Consider the following 16720-nt stretch of genomic DNA (forward strand, 5'->3'; position numbering starts at 1 on the left):
ACTGCCTTTTCCCCAGGTTAGCTTATATAGGTTTGGAAGTGACTGAATCTAAATCAGATTAAGTTTTATAGTGGCATAAAAGGAATTATACATGTGGAGTTATCCTAGTTTAATTACACTTCATGTAGAAATGTTTTCCACATGGCAGTCCCTCGTTCATGCACGGGTCTAAATTTTTAGGATCAGTGTAGGCTCATGCACGAATTCCTCTGTAGTGACACCACTGAGGGCTTAGTGAGAATTTTTCATAGTTGTTTTGTGGCGAAGCGTGGATTTTCAATGAAAGACTTTGTTTTACTTGTTTAATTGGAATATCTTGTTCGCATGAAAAATGTTGACTTTTTATTATTATGTTGAAATTTTCTCCAAGATGGCAGGGCCGTAATTCAGTCAGTCCCCGCTGGCTTAGTGTGAAGCAGAGGAGCCACAACGCCTGCAGAACTGGCAGAATGGACTTTGCACCCAGACTTTCCCTCTCCAATTTGCAGTACTTCTATCTGACAATTCGCCATCACTGAAAGCATGAGTTTACTGTTTCTTTGAAACAAGCTTTTTACTTTCCACATGGTGATGCCCTAGGCTTGGGGTGTAAGTCTGGAAGCTTTTTTAGAACATGAGAGAAGAATTCCTCCATCTGGAACGAATGCAGAGAACCAACACAGCTGTTGCATTGCTTTCTCCTGTATGTTTGAAGCCAAGGCTCAAGCCCTTACCACGGTAATATAAATTAAAAATTGTGTAAAATCATTTTTGAAAAAACAAAAAGTGGGTAAACACATTCTATTTGGTGTTTTAGCAGGACAGTAAGAAGTAGCTGAACTCTGTATTACATGAATTAGAATTTATCTGCATTTGCCATCCAATATACCACTGCTTTATCCTGCAGACCATCTCCCACCTCTTGGCACCTCCTCTGCAGAGGTACCGCGTGTGTACACTGTACAGTGGGAGGCAGCGCAGACCCTCTGACTTAGTACTGAAACTTGGAGCAGTGATACCGTGACACACTATGACTGTGTCAACTGACTTGCTAAATTCTGAATGGTCTCCATTGCTGCCAATCAGTATTTAATCTCATGCTATTTTAACCCTCGCTTTTTTTAGAAGTGCCTGAGCAGATTAGGTCTGCTGAGAGGTAGCGAGCGTTAGGGTCAGCGACGGCTGCCTCGCCTCACTCTACTGCTCATTTGAGCGCGAGGTTGCCAGCCTCGCTTCTGACAGGACAAGGAAGGAGCAGTTTAGCACCACAGCATGTAAATTGAATGCATCTGAGTCTTTATTTGAGTAGCATTGAATGCACCTGCTTATATAGGATTGGAGACTGGAAAAGGGTGGATTGTTTCACTGTCCTTCTCAAATGTAGATGTAGCATGTCTTTCATTACAGATGAAGGTTTATCTCTGCTACCTGCCTTCTGCAGCCATTTGATCATCTTTTCCGTGAGAGACTGAATTAGCACCAGCAACTCTCCTAAGGATGGGGACGTTCTGTCCAGTGCAGGCAGAGAGGAAAAAAAGGTTATGGTCCAAAAAGTGGCAACAGACAGGATGCACGGATACTAGATATTCATGGTGTGGCTTGGCTTCACCGTGCTTGGAATTTCCTGAAACCACAGAGGAGCCACTAGCTTTTCAAGAGTCTTTTTGAACTCTCTAGGCCTCCATAAATCTTTTTCCTGCTACAGTGGGCACATAGCAAAGGATTCCCATTTAAACACACAGAAGAGAGATACCGCAGTATCTGCAGTATCAGAAATACTTGCTCTTCTGTGGTCACAGAATTGCTTTTTGGTGAGGGCTGTGGTTTAGTCATAAGGATGTGAGAGTGCATTTGTTTATGCTGCCTCCTACAGCTTGCGGTTTTATTTAGAGCAGGTACTGCACCATCAAGAAATAGCAATAATTCACAAACTCTCCAAGACACACAAAAGTGCTAATTTTTTCACATTAGTTAGTCTCTCATTTATAGAATGCTTTAATGGGTCTTTCTACCTATGACAAAAGGGGGAGATGGCCTGGGGTTTTCCTCTTGCCCTGTTTTTAAACAGCCCCCGCTGTCGTCCACTTCTGCAAGAGGCATTTTACTTCTGTAGCTTTGTGTTTTTACATTAGAGGTGTTGCTCTTCCGTTCCCATGTCGGCATAGCTTCACACAAAGCATATTATAGCTGTAGCTCAGAAGTTACAAGCTCATTCACCTTGCAAGCTTATTTCCAATTTTTCACCGGCACTCGAGATCTGGTTTACTTTCCCCTGCTGCCATCACCCTGCATATTTTGCTCTTTGTCTTTGCTGGAGCAGCCCTTGCTGTCAGAGCTGCTCTGCGGTGGCATCATAATAACAAGGACCAGTCACGTTTCGCTGCAGCAGTGGCTCTCGCTAAGGTGGGGGAAGTTTCTCAGATGCCAGACCAAATGGATCTCAGAAAAACCCTTGTTTACAGGGTTATGGGTGCCTTTACTTCACACAGGTTCATGAAGGATGCCAGCATGGTTTCTGATGTAAGAAACAGGCAGCAATGTGACGACACAGCCCTGTCCCACAGGCTGCAGTGTTTGCCCTCGTTTCCCTATAGTTGCTGCAGTCGGTTGTATGGCAGGACTGACTGGTCTTACCACATCTGCCCTCTGGTAGTCTACCTTAAAATTAAGAATTAATGCTGTGATGCAAGAGGAGGACTTGACTGTACATCTGATTTTGTTTAGATGCAACCATGAATCTGAATACAATTAAAACAGCTCCATATGTAGCTGATTCATACATTTCAGGTAACAGTAGTAGCTGTACTGTCTTCTAATAGGCTTTGAGCTTTCAGATGAAGCCTGCCACATTTGAACTGCTGTAACAATTGAGATATTCCTGTTTCTCTTTCTGGGTTATCCCACATGCATACTGATTCGGTGGAGCCTTTTCTAACCAACCCTTTGGGCCATTGGTAGGTTTCTACTCGGTGTGTAAAACTGGTAATTCACATGCAAAACTTTAAGCCGCTAGTTTGGTGGTATTCATGAAAATGTTTGAGTCTTTTGTGGCTTAGAGCTTGCTATCCAGTAATTTCTTTCCAAATGTTAATGAATGCTGTCTTGGTTTTCTTATTGTAAATTGTTTTGGATTATAATAATTTTATCTCAAATTCCATCTCCTGTGGAAATTATTTCTGTGCAGGATGCTGTATTTCCCTTTGTGGGTTTGGTTGGTCCCCCCCGCAATTTTGCCCTTGGAAGCTTATTTTCATTCCTCTTTTTCTTACAGTTCTCCCCTGCAGAACTTGTTCCCAAGAATTTCATGTAAGTATGTAGCAAGCTAGCCTGAGCTGCCATCACTGACTTTTAGCAACAGTGGCTTGAGTACTATATCAAAACCATTCTTGATTTAATATCACACACAAAAATACAGTAACTCTTATTTTGCATGGCATGAACAATCCTGTGGAGTGTAATGGAGTTATTCAATACCCAGCAATATAGCAAATCATGAAGTGTGAGTGGGGAGGCTTAGCCTTCACTGGCAAGTGAGTGGCTGGGTAAGTGTTATTTAAGCTGAAAACTCTTCTCCCCTGCTGCTGTTTTACATAGCGGTGCTGGATGCTTTCTTGAGGTGTCCTGTGTTAGAGATTTCTTTTTGTGTATTGAAAATGCCTCTATCATGGTATTTACAGCTGCTATCTTGTCAGACACGGAAGCGTGCGCGGGGAGTGTCCCAGCCTGTGCACAGATACACAGCCTCTCAACTCTCCAGGTTCCCGGCAGCTGGCCAGCTTCCTGAAGGCTGCCTCTAAGCATGTCCTGCTTTAGCACCTGGTACGCTGCATTCACAGAAATCGCTCCTTTCCAAATATCTCTGTTCAACCTTGAGTGTGAATTTCCATCTCGAACTGTAAATTTAAAAAACAGAAAAAGTAAATAGGAAACTTGTCTTTTTATCATATATGGATTAACTTGGTCAATAGAAAAATCTCTTACAACCAAACCAATTCATTTCACCCTCCCCTTCTTCACCCTCTGCTTCACTTACAGTAACTACTTCTGACTTTGGGAAACTTATAGCAGACCCATGGTGTGAGAAAGCAGTGTTTAACAGTGCTAGGCTCGAGCCGCAACACTACCAGCAAGGCATGTTATGAAATATTTATAATCCTGTTTAGACTAGAATTTAAATTGGTGCACAAGAGTCAAGGAATGATTTCTGTCCAGACTCTAAATTTGAAGTTTTTCATAGAAGTAAAGATGTCAGCATCCAGGGTTTAAGAGCAAAAGAACTGTTAAAGAGGAAGTGAAGAGCACAGGTAGGATTAAAGAAATTGAGGAGATGTTTGTGGCAGAGGAAGAAGTTACTGTGTCTTCTTGCTGCCATAGGATGACCCTTGCCTACATCCAGTATCTTCCAAAGGTGCTGGATCTGCTTATCGGGAAGCTTGTTGTTCACATGTGGCTGGTATTAAGATGATAGCAGAAGACCAAGCCCTGTCATGAGACTCATGCTGCACCTTTCTTCCTGCTTTCTGCCAGTCACTGCAGACTTATTCTTTCCCTATTTCTTCATTAGTAACACAATGCATGTTTGCTCTGTGAGATACATTCCCTCCTGGAATGACATCTAGACACCTTCAGTGTAGCGCCCAGGGGGAATTTGGTATTTCAGAATAGGACCTGGAAGAGCCTGTCAGTGTAGCAGAGTAACGTCGAGATAGTCAAGCTAAGATTGTGTTGAATTTGTTAAAAAATCAGTGATTTTCAGCACGGTTGCCTGGTTTGAGATTGTAGAGCCGTACCTGCATTGGAATTGTTCTTCATGCTAATCTTAAACCAGGACGTTATATGGAAAATGCTCTCTCTCGGTTCTTAGTTGTTAATAGCTGGCTTCTTCATCTGTTTGTGCTAGCGCGTGTTAGGATATTTTGTCTTCAGGGCAACATTTGCTATGAGTAGAGTAACTCCTCCAGGAGTATTCAGAGTAGGAAGAGGTGCTAGTTTGATTTGTATTAATTAAACCAACTTTTGTTTGCAAGAGCTGCTGAATGCAAACATGATAATTACCTCTTCAGTGAGAGCAGCTGTATGTTTCTTCTGACTCAGGGCACATCCAGAGTTAGTGGCTACAGTACAGCCATGCGATTACTCAGTGAGCTGCTTTACCTGGCAAAGGTAAGGACAAAAGTGTTTGAAAGAGCTCTCTTCTGTGGAAGTCTGTGAACTAAGTCAGAAGAAATTAAATTAGAAAAATAATCCCCTAGCTAATAGTTTATTTTTTGCCAGGCACCACACTGTAATTCCAATGTAGGTTATCTTGGTGCCTTTAACAGAGACTGCTTTTCACTCCAGAGGAAAAGCTGCCAAGTTACCTCACGTTGGCCGAAGCACTTGCCTGCACTGGGATCCTGCCCTGCAACTGGGGTTCCTGGTGATGGTGCCAGGGAGGATTGCTGGAGGACAGGCACACTGGAAGCAGGTCTGGATTGTGGTTATGGATGATGTAACCAGCACCAAATTTGTCTTTTCTGCCATGGCTGGCATCACTTTGGCAGAAGCTGGGACCTGAAATGAAGCACCGTTTGTGAAAAGAAGGGGGTCGTGATGCCTGGTGATTGCTTCCTGTCCAGGCTTGTCATTCAGGCTGGCACAGCGTGAGCGTGCATGCTGAAGTACTCCGGAAGGTCTGTTTGTGGCCTGTAGGCATCCGTTGTTTTGTTTTTGTTTGAAGTGGGATTGCTTGGTGCTTGTCTTGTCCCTGACAGCAGCAAGACGCGTGGCTGATAGTCCTGCCATTATACCCTACCTGTAACGTAATTGTGGTGCATGTCCCCAGGTATGCTTACCAGGGCTGTAGTCTTCTTGCAGCACCAGTTGCCCATCTCTGACCTTCAATTATATCTTCTTTTACCTTTTCCAGAGAACGGGTCTAGGAAAATGTAAGGGATGAAATAGTGAGAGGGTTGCTTTGCTTCACTTAAGACTTGGAGTTTTGTGGCATGCTATCAAAGGTATGTTTTGCGACCAGGCAAGAATATATGATGTTCTCATTTGTGTCTTTCTGTGGACAGATGTACTTAAAATCTTAATGCTCATGTTAATAGTAGGCAGAGGATGCCTGTGGTTACTGCAGTTCATCACCAAAACCAAAATGAAAGAAAGGAAAATCCTAAAATGAGAAACAGAAAATCATGGGAAGACAGACACGGAACTTCACATCAAGGTCAATATTTACACGGCTTCTGCTAGCAGCTGTATTGTGAGCACATTTTGAAAATTCATGATTACCAGCTGTTTTTCCATCCCATACATGTGCATACAGCCTTGAAAACTCTTGCAAATTACTTGCAGATCATGATGATTTATGCAACGTGCAATATGCAGATGTTAAAAACTTGAGTATAGTTATACAGAAGCTTCTCTGCAAGATTTTGGAATTGGTAACAATATCTCAAAATAAGCTGAGGCTTGAAGGCAGAAGGCATCATAACTCTGAGAACAATCATGGTCAGGACAATGTTTATTCACTGTGTTACACTCCAGCATTTATTTAAGTTGCTGAGTGCCAAGGGAGGTTCCTGCGTGATGCTAGCTTAATGCCCCTGTTGTTTTCTGCCCAGCCTGAAGCACACGCTGCATGCAAGACAGGAAATGCAAACCAAGCACTCACCATTTTTTTTTCACTTTCTTATATATATAAAAACATTAGTATGTTTTTTATACAGTGATGGCAGCCACATCTGGGTTCTGGTCTTTAATCCAAAACAGGTGTTTCAGAAACAATAAAGAAAACCTAGGTGTTGGATGTCCTAGCACAGGAGCCAGGCTACCAGAGTACAACTCTGGAAATTATAGAATCATAGAATCATTGAGGTTGGAAAAGACCTCTAAGATCATCGAGTCCAACCGTCAACCCAACACCACCATGCCCACTAAACCATGTCCCTAAGCGCCTCATCTACACGTCTTTTAAAAACCTCCAGGGATGGGGACTCCACCACTTCCCTGGGCAGCCTGTTCCAATGTTTCACCACTCTTTCAGTAAAGAAATTTTTCCTTACATCCAATCTAAACCTCCCCTGCCGCAACTTGAGGCCATTTCCTCTCGTCCTATTGCTAGTTACTTGGGAGAAGAGACCAACACCCACCTCGCTACAACCTCCTTTCAGGTAGTTGTAGAGAGCGATGAGGTCTCCCCTCAGCCTCCTTTTCTCCAGGCTGAACAACCCCAGTTCCCTCAGCCGCTCCTCATAAGACTTGTTCTCCAGACCCCTCACCAGCCTCGTTGCCCTTCTCTGGACACGCTCCAGCACCTCAACGTCCTTCTTGTAGTGAGGGGCCCAAAACTGAACACAGTATTCGAGGTGCGGCCTCACCAGTGCCGAGTACAGGGGCACGATCACTTCCCTGCTCCTACTGGCCACACTATTTCTGATACAGGCCAGGATGCCATTGGCCTTCTTGGCCGCCTGGGCACACTGCCGGCTCAATTGGTCTCTCTCCCCCTCCCACTGTCCCAGCTCAGTTCTGAACCTGAGAAAATTTGGGTTTCAAGTTCTAGTATAACAGAGACAATACTGCAAAAATTTCTTAGGAAAGTTTCACAACCAGCTTCAAGGCTTAGGGCTGGCCACATCAAATTACACTGCAATTCTCAGACTTCTCTCACAAATGCAAGTTTCTTCCTTGATGTGAACAGCCAAAAAGGCAACCTGTTTGTAAGAGGAAAAATACTAAACAGAAGAAGATGTCTGCTGAAATACCAACAGAGAAAATGCCTGCCAGCCTGGGAATGAGGCCTGGGAACCAGAAGCATCCTTGAGAAGCACAGCTGGCATCTTTGAAGTGCAGCTGGGTACCTAGGAACCAGAGGCAGCCTGAGATACGATCGACAAGCACAAAAAGAAGGGAGTGTAACAGCAACTTATCGTCTGGAAAGGTGAAAAATAGTCTGGCAAAAGGGGAAGAACAGCCTGAGAAAGCAAGAATCGGTAACTGCCATTGGCTGTTCTAGCTGCAAGAACAGGAAAACAGTCTGGAAAAATAAAAACTGGTCTGAGAGAACAGAAAACATCATCACCTATTGGCTGCCCCAAGTGAAAAACAGAAATTAGCTGCCTCTATTGGCTGCTCCAGGTGGTGGTGTCCTATGCCCATTTACGTCTCTGTGATATAAAAATGACTTACATTTGGCACAAAATGGAGCCTCTGTCTCTGCGAACTTCCCATGCTGCACGTACTTTTCCTTTTCCTAAGCAGGTTGAACTCCCTGCACGAACTTTTCTACGAGATCTCCTAGACAAGTTATTGGGCCATTGCCGGGGATGCCTGCTTGACTCCCAGCTCTGTGACGTGGATCATCTTTGAAGTGAGCCTCTGTTATTTTATTGGTCCCACTTCTGGGTCCCCTTCTGGGGTTGGTTTGATTTGGTCCCACTTGTGGGATGGGTTTGGCCTCCCACTTTTGGGATTGGTTTGATGTGCTTGGTACCGGTAATATTATTAACATACCTTTATATGCATATAAGTAATCTAGCATAAGTATAATTGCTGTTATATTATTAGTAAGTTTGCTTTATTAGTGACGTTTCTAGTAACCTGAAATACTATGTATATAGTTAGAATCATAGAATCATAGAATCATAGAAACATAGAATCATTTAGGTTGGAGAAGACCCTTAAGTTCCTTGAGTCCAACCGTTAACCTAGCACTGCCAAGTCCACCGCTAAACCATGTCCCTAAGCACCACATCTACACGTCTTTTAAATACCTCAGGGATGGTGACCCAACCACTTCCCTGGGCAGCCTGTTCCAGTGCTTGACAACCCTTTCGGTGAAGAAATTTTCCCTAATATCCAATCTAAACCTCCCCTGGCGCAACTTGAGGCCATTTCCTCTCATCCTATCGCTTGTTACTTGGGAGAAGGGACCGACACCCACCTCGCTACAACCTCCTTTCAGGTAGTTGTAGAGAGCGATGAGGTCTCCCCTCAGCCTCCTCTTCTCCAGGCTAAACCGCCCCAGTTCCCTCAGCCGCTCCTCAGAAGACCTGTGCTCCAGACCCTTCACCAGCTTCGTTGCTCATCTTTGGACATGCTCCAGCACCTCAAAGTCTTTCTTGTAGTGAGGGGCCCAAAACTGAACACAGTATTCGAGGTGCGGCCTCACCAGTGCCGAGTACAGGGGCACAATCACTTCCCTACTCCTGCTGGCCACACTATTTCTGATACAGGCCAGGATGCCATTGGCCTTCTTGGCCGCCTGGGCACACTGCCGGCTCATGTTCAGCCGGCTGTCAACCAGCACCCCCAGGTCCTTTTCCGCCAGGCAGCTTTCCAGCCACTCTTCCCCAAGCCTGTAGCGCTGCATGGGGTTGTTGTGGCCGAAGTGCAGGACCCGGCACTTGGCCTTGTTGAACCTCATACAGTTGGCCTCGGCCCATCGATCCAGCCTGTCCAGGTCCCCCTGCAGAGCCTTCCTACCCTCGAGCAGATCAACACTCCCGCCCAACTTGGTGTCGTCTGCAAACTTACTGAGGGTGCACTCCATCCCCTCATCCAGATCATTGATAAAGATATTGAACAAGACCGGCCCCAATACTGAGCCCTGGGGAACACCAGGGCCAGTGTGATTGTGACCGGCCACCAGAATGGACCTCCATTCATCACCACTCTTTGGGCCCGGCCATCCAGCCTGTTTTTTACCCAGTGAAGAGTATGCCCATCCAAGCCATGAGCAGCCAGTTTCTCCAGGAGAATGTTGCGGGAAACAGTGTCAAAGGCTTTACTAAAGTCTAGGTAGACAACATCCACAGCCTTTCCCTCATCCACTAAGCAGGTCACCTTGTCATAGAAGATCAGGTTAGTCAAGCAGGACCTGCGTTTCATAAACCCATGCTGACTGGGCCTGATCACCTGGTTGTCCTGTGTGCGCTGCATGATGGCACTCAAGATGATCTGCTCCATAACGTTCACTGGCACCGAGGTCAGACTGACAGGCCTGTAGTTCCCCGGATCCTCCTTCCGGCCCTTCTTGTGGATGGACGTCACATTTGCTAACCTCCAGTCAACTGGGATCTCCCTGGTTAGCCAGGACTGCTGATAAATGATGGAAAGTGGCTTGGTGAGCACTTCGGCCAGCTCCCTCAGTACCCTTGGGTGGATCTCATCTGGCCCCATAGACTTGTGTGTGTCTAAGTGGTGTAGGGGGCTTAATTCTGCTCCCTGTCCCTGTATTCCAGCCCAGGGGGATAGGTAACCTGAGAACAACTGGTCTTACTATTAAAGACTGAGGCAAACAAGGCATTAAGTGCCTCAGCCTTTTCCTCATCCTTTGTCACTATGTTTCCCCCCACATCCAATAAAGGATGGAGATTTTCCTTAGCCCTCCTTTTGTTGCTAGTGTATTTTTAGAAACATTTTTTATTGTCTTTTACAGCAGTAGTCAGACCAAGTTCTAGTTGGGCTTTGGCCTTTCTAATTTTCTCCCTGCATAACCTCACGACATCTTTGTAGTCCTCCTGAGTTGCCTGCCCCTTCTTCCAAAGATTATAAACTCTCTTTTTTTCCTGTGTTCCACCCAAAGCTCTCTGTTCAGCCAGGTCGGTCTTCTTGCCCACCTGCTTGTCTTTTGGCACATGGGGACAGCCTGCTCCTGCACCTTTAAGATTTCCTTCTTGAAGAATGTCCAGCCTTCCTGGACTCCTTTGCCCTGAAGGACTGCCTCCCAAAGGACTCTGTCAACCAGTCTCCTACACAGGCCAAAGTCTGCCCTCTGGAAGTCCAAGGTAGCAGTTCTGCTGACCCCCCTCCTTGCTTCTCCAAGAATCAAAAACTCTATCATTTTGTGATCGCTATGCCCAAGACAGCCTCCAACCATCACATCACCCACAACTCCTTCTCTGTTCACAAACAACAGGTCCAGTGGGGCGCCTTCCCTAGTTGGCTCCCTCACCAGCTGTGTCAGGAAGTTATCTTCTACACACTCCAGGGACCTCCTAGACTGTTTCCTCTCTGCTGTATTGTATTTCCAGCAGACATCTGGTAAGTTGAAGTCCCCCATGAGAACAAGGGCTAGTGATTGTGAGACTTCTCCCAGCTGCCTCTTCATCCTGGTTGGGTGGTCTATAACGGACTCCCACCATGATATCTGCCTTGTTGGCCTTTCCCCTTGATTCTTACCCATAAACACTCAACCCTTTCATCACCATCATCAAGCTCTAGACAGTCAAAACACTCCCTAACATACAGGGCTACCCCACTGCCTCTCCTTCCTTGCCTGTCCCTTCTGAAGAGTTTATAGCCATCCATTGCAGCACTCCAGTTGTGCGAGTCATCCCACCATGTTTCCGTGATGGCAACTATATCATCGTTTTCCTGCTGCACAATGGCTTCCAGCTCCTCCTGTTTGTTGCCCATGCTGCGTGCATTGGCGTAGATGCACTTCAGTTGGGCTATTGATCCCGCCACCTTTTTGATTCCTGCGTGACCATTCTCAGGCACTTCCGTGGTTTTTCTAACACATCCATAACCCTTGCGTCTTTGCTGTCACATGGATTTCTGTTCCCTACCTCCAGTGAGACGGCAGACCAAAGAACTTCGCTAGCACACTGTCCCTCAAACACTGGTGTGCTGCCCCCAGGCTTATCTCTAGCGAGCCTGGCTTTATCCCTTTCTCCCTTCAAATCTAGTTTAAAGCTCTTTCAGTGAGCCCTGCTAACTCCTGTGCAAAGATCCTTTTCCCCCTTTGAGACAGGTGTACCCTGTCTGTTGCCAACAGGCCTGGTGTCATGTAAACCGACCCATGATCAAAAACCCCAAAATTCTGCTGGTGACACCAGGCTTGGAGCCAGGTATTGATCTGCTGGCTCTTCCTGTTTCTTCCCTCATCATTCCCTGCAACTGGAAGGGTAGAGGAGAACAATACTTACATTCCTGATCCCTTAACCGGTCGGCCCAAGGCCCTGAAGTCTCTTTTGATCGCCCTTGGACTTCTTACTGCAACTTCATTGCTGCCTACATGAAAAAGCAATAATGGATAGTAATCCGAGGGCCATACCAGGGTAGGAAGCTTTCTTGTCACATCCTTAACCTGGGCCCCAGGGAAGCAGCAGTTGTTGCTGCTATTCTTGATTGCTGCTATTCTTAATTGCTTCTATGCTATTGATCGTTAATAATAATTTGTAATAGCTTGTTATAAAAATTCGCTTTATTAATCATAGGTATACTTGCTAGTGGTGATTTGTGGTAGTCTGTAATAAAGTAGAGAAATTTAGAGGATAAAGCCTCCGTGTCTTTGTGTATTACAGAATCCTGTGAACTCAACGTTTGCAATCTCTACACACCCACAGGCTGGGTAACCCTTTAGGTTGTGACATTCCTGGACCCTGATTTTGCTTTGGCCCACCTGAGTAAATTCTTTTTGCATGAAAATACATTATTACTGTCAGAAAAAACGGGTTATACTTTTTAAGCAAGAAAACAGGGAAAAAAAGATGGGGCAGTCCCATTTTTTTTAATGAGAGAAATGTTGTCTTATGACCTTTATTTTAACAAGTAAGGAGAAGAAAAATTAGCTTAATGCTGCCAAAACAATCATACTTTACTTGGTACAGGGAATACAAGCAACTTATACATTGACATACATAGTTCAAAGTTATTATGCTCCTTAACTATCTTTGAGAGCACGGTTTTCAACAAAAGAAGGGGGGGGAGTGTTTGCAGGGGGCGTGTGGGTGGAGAGGTTACACCACAGGGAAAAGCCTTAGCTGGCTGATCTTTTAATATATTTAATCTTTTACTATATCCACACAATACCATCCAACACGAGAAGAGACCTGCGTTGCTGCTTTCTGGATGCCGGCATGGTACTGCTGACTCCAAGATCCAAATTCAGTGGTTGCAATATAAGTAATGGAGGGAAGGAAGGAGGAATTGCCTGTCCTGACGTCTTCATTTCTTTTGGTTTACCTCTTCATGTATGAGTTTCAGAAAAAAACAACACAGTATTTCACACTCATAAAAGTCTCTGTTCCTGTCTAGAGCAGTGTAGATGAAAACTTCGCTACCAGACAGACCTGTCTTCATTTATTTTTAATTTATTATTTATTACAATCCTCACAATGCTATTTCTCACTGTCTCTCCTTCTGTCCCTTGCCCCGACATGCACTCGTGCACATGTGCACAGCCTCAGGAGTAACGCAGATGCAGTCCTGAGTGGGGAGGGGACACCACAACAAGAAACCAACCAGCCAATGCCATATGTCTTTAAAAGAAATGAACCACATAACGTGGTTACAGATGACATCCTATTTAAAATCATGTTGAAAGTTTAAGTGTGACACCTTAAAAAGTGTAGGTGCTAAGCAGGCAAGTAAAGGAAGTGACAAGAGGTAAAAAGAGAGCCTTAGAAAGTAGAAGTCATTGTGAAATAGCAGCAGGACCAGGGGAAAAAAATAAAAGGAAAAACACCTCTGGCAGAATGCATATAGAAAATAAATAACGCCACCTTTCCAAACTGAGCTCTTAAGAGTAGGAAGCTGCGACGTGACTGTGCACAGGGCAAGGCAGGCAGTGCCTGTGGTGCAACCCCAGCTCCAGCTGCCCCGATGGGAGGCTGGTGCCTGCCGCTGCACTTGCTCCCTAAGCATGTGCCCCTTCACTGCCCTGAATGCACAGTATGTAACTGTGCTGGGTGTCTGTGGCAGGGTGTGGGCAGTGGGGGGCTGCAGGGGTCTGCTTGACCCATGCACTCACACACTCATCTCACAGGCACCCCTCACTCACAGGGCCCCCCTCAAATACCAGCACAGACCCTCTGCCCACCTGATAACCCTGCCCGGGCCCAGGGCCTCCTACTCGCCAGCTTGGAGCTTGCTAGGGAATTGCACACGCACAGCTCACGCACCCCAGGCTGGGCGGAAGACACAAGCACTCTCCCCCCAGCACCCGGCACACGGGCTGTGACCCGTGGTCCCGCTCCAGCCGCCGGCGCTGAGCCCCTCACTCGCCCGGGTCCCCCCAGCAGCTACAGCCAGGACATACACACCGGTCCCGACCCAGGGGCTGGGCTGAGCCCCGCACCCGCCCCAGGGCCTGGCACCACCGCCCAGGGTCCTGCACCCCCCTCTGACACCAGAGCCGGCACCACGTCCACTCGCAGGGTGCCCCCAGTCGCTGGCACCTTGTCCTTTACAGCACTGGCACACACGGGGCAGGGAGTGAGATTACAGGGAGGGACAGCGAAGGAAGGGTTTAATGAGGACCCAGGACAGACTGCGGTGATCAGGTGCTGGGCTGGGTCAGACGAGTGCTGACACGGGATCAGCAACTGCTCACACACGACCCACACCTTTTTATAACCCCTCCTCCCTGTTCACCCCCCTTCCCCTAAACTTTTCATCAACAAGTTTTGCAGAGTTCCACAGGCCCCCCTCGAATATCCCAAATCTTCCTGTTTCTCTTGTTGCCCCCTTCTTATTAGTTACAAAGCCCAGGCTGGCACTCTCCAAAGCTGTGCCTGGAGTTTCTTGATGGCCCATCAATTAGTGGCTGAAAACTTCTGGTCTTTGTCGTTGCCTCTGATATTTCTTGTGCACCAGGTTTGTGTGTCTGTGGATTTCTGTTTAATCATTTCCTCCTTATTATCCCCTTTTGCACTGAAAGGGCTCTTGATTGGATAACCTTAATGAAGCAGAGGCTTTCACCTTCCACATACCCATACAACAGGTTTAAACTGGAATACTTGATACTTTCTGTCCCAAGGTTTCCAAATGCCTTAAGTGGAACAGCAAAAAAATCCCTTGTGGGACAGGACTTTTCTCTCTTTAGTGATGGGAAATGGAGAGCCCAGAATGAGACTGACTAACTGAAAGTCTCACAGTAAGCTCCGGGCATAGCAAGCCCCACTGCCAGACCTCCCATGTCCCAGGATGGGCCTTCCCCGACATGAGGTCATGAAGTCCAGCTGCAGCGAGTCTCCTACCTCCAAAGCTGTGAGGTGATCTTCCCCCTGCCAAAGTGGGGATCCCTCTCTAACATCCCCCTGCTTGTGTGCTCTGCCCGTGTCTCCCACAGGGTCCTGTCCAACAGCCCTGTGCAGAAGTGCGCCATTCTGCTGGAAGGTGCCGCCCATGCTTCCAGCTGCGAAGTCCCTGCCCCATGGATCTGCGAGAAGTCTCTTCAGTGACCTCCATGGACCTTGTGTTAGGAAGTGGACCTTGTGTTAGTAAGTGTCCTTTGGAGAGCTGTGCTAAGGCTTGATCCCTGTGAAGGTAACTCAGGAAGCTTCTCTGAGAGAGTACCTGGCTGTGCTCCTTGCTGCTGTGACACCTGCCGTAGTGCTGTAGGTTAATTTCTCTCTCTTGTGAACATTGGTGACACACACCAAGGCTGAAAGCTAGCCTGAAGTTTGAAGTTGGCCTGCTTTTGCAAGTGGTTGGATCAGATGATATCCAGAGGTCCCTTCTAACCTAAATTCTCCCATGGTTTATGTTTGTACCTGGAGAAAACTGGAGCATGGATCCCAGTGTTACATTGCTGTGTAACTAGCTGTGAAGGAGTAAACCTGCTACCCTGCCGAGATGAAAATAAACATGGGTTGCTTCTAACAATGTCTTCAGGAGTGGTGACTGTTCCTGTTTTCCTCCCCAGCATCATTGTTTAGTGCACTGGGTGATTGCTAAATGGGCAGACAGGAAGCTGGTGACAGGGACAGAGTCAGGAGGGCAGGGGGTGAAATATTTTCTTTGCAATAACACTGCAGAAGAGGATCTCCTGTTGCATAGGACAAGATACAGCCACGGCTATTAAACAGGCTCCTAGCTCAGCTCTGCCTGAGGGATTACAGACTGACAAACTTACTTTTGTCAGTAGCCAAATAAGTGCATTCCCTCATCTTCTAGCCCCTTTGTCCTAAAGCCCACCTGTGAAGGTGCCCTCAGCCATGGTTCAAGTGCACTGGCACCACGCCTTGACTGAGTGGTCTGTTTGCCCCATGCTCTGAGTTTCCTCCAGAGCAGCTCTTCTCCTAAAGAAGTCCCTCCATACCCCTCACCCAGCACTTCTTCCCATGGGATGCAGCGGACAGATATACTTCCAATTTTTGTGACAAGTAGGCTACAGTCACCCAAAGTCCTATGCTGTGCAACAACACCTTGACTACATGACAGGACGACTGTGACGACTTTTTAGTGACACTCTGGTGGTAGTTCATGATGATATTTCTTAAAATACTGATGATTATGTTGTTAGGTTCATGCCCCTAAGCAGTCACAAAATAAGATATTAGAATTATCTGAGAAGTGTGTTTGTTACAGAGACAGCTGTTCTTTACTGATAAAATTGAAGTTCTAGCATATCACCGAGGATGCTTGAGATGACAAAACCATTGCTGTTGCCATGTTTACCTGAAGAACATTTACATAAATCTCATCTTTAACACCCCTTTGATGTTCAAAAACTGTAAGGTTCATTTAAATTTATGCAAGAGTAGCAAATTATTCTTTTCCTGTATTCTTCACAAGTATTTTAAAGAATGTTAAATTCTCATCGTACTTTAGCTTGTATTGATACTGATTTTCTCTCTTATTCCTATTTATGCAAAAACCACTCCAGTCCCGATTAGCTGGCTCACCATAGGCAGTCCACTCCTAACATCTCTATACCCCACAAACCCTACTGCCTTTTTCCCAGGTGGCATGTCCAGATACTGTCCATATCAAAGGCAATCCCCTTTTCTGTGCATCTTTACCA

The sequence above is a fragment of the Aptenodytes patagonicus genome, chromosome 1 (genome assembly GCF_965638725.1).
Source record: "Aptenodytes patagonicus chromosome 1, bAptPat1.pri.cur, whole genome shotgun sequence".
Taxonomy (NCBI): domain Eukaryota; kingdom Metazoa; phylum Chordata; class Aves; order Sphenisciformes; family Spheniscidae; genus Aptenodytes; species Aptenodytes patagonicus.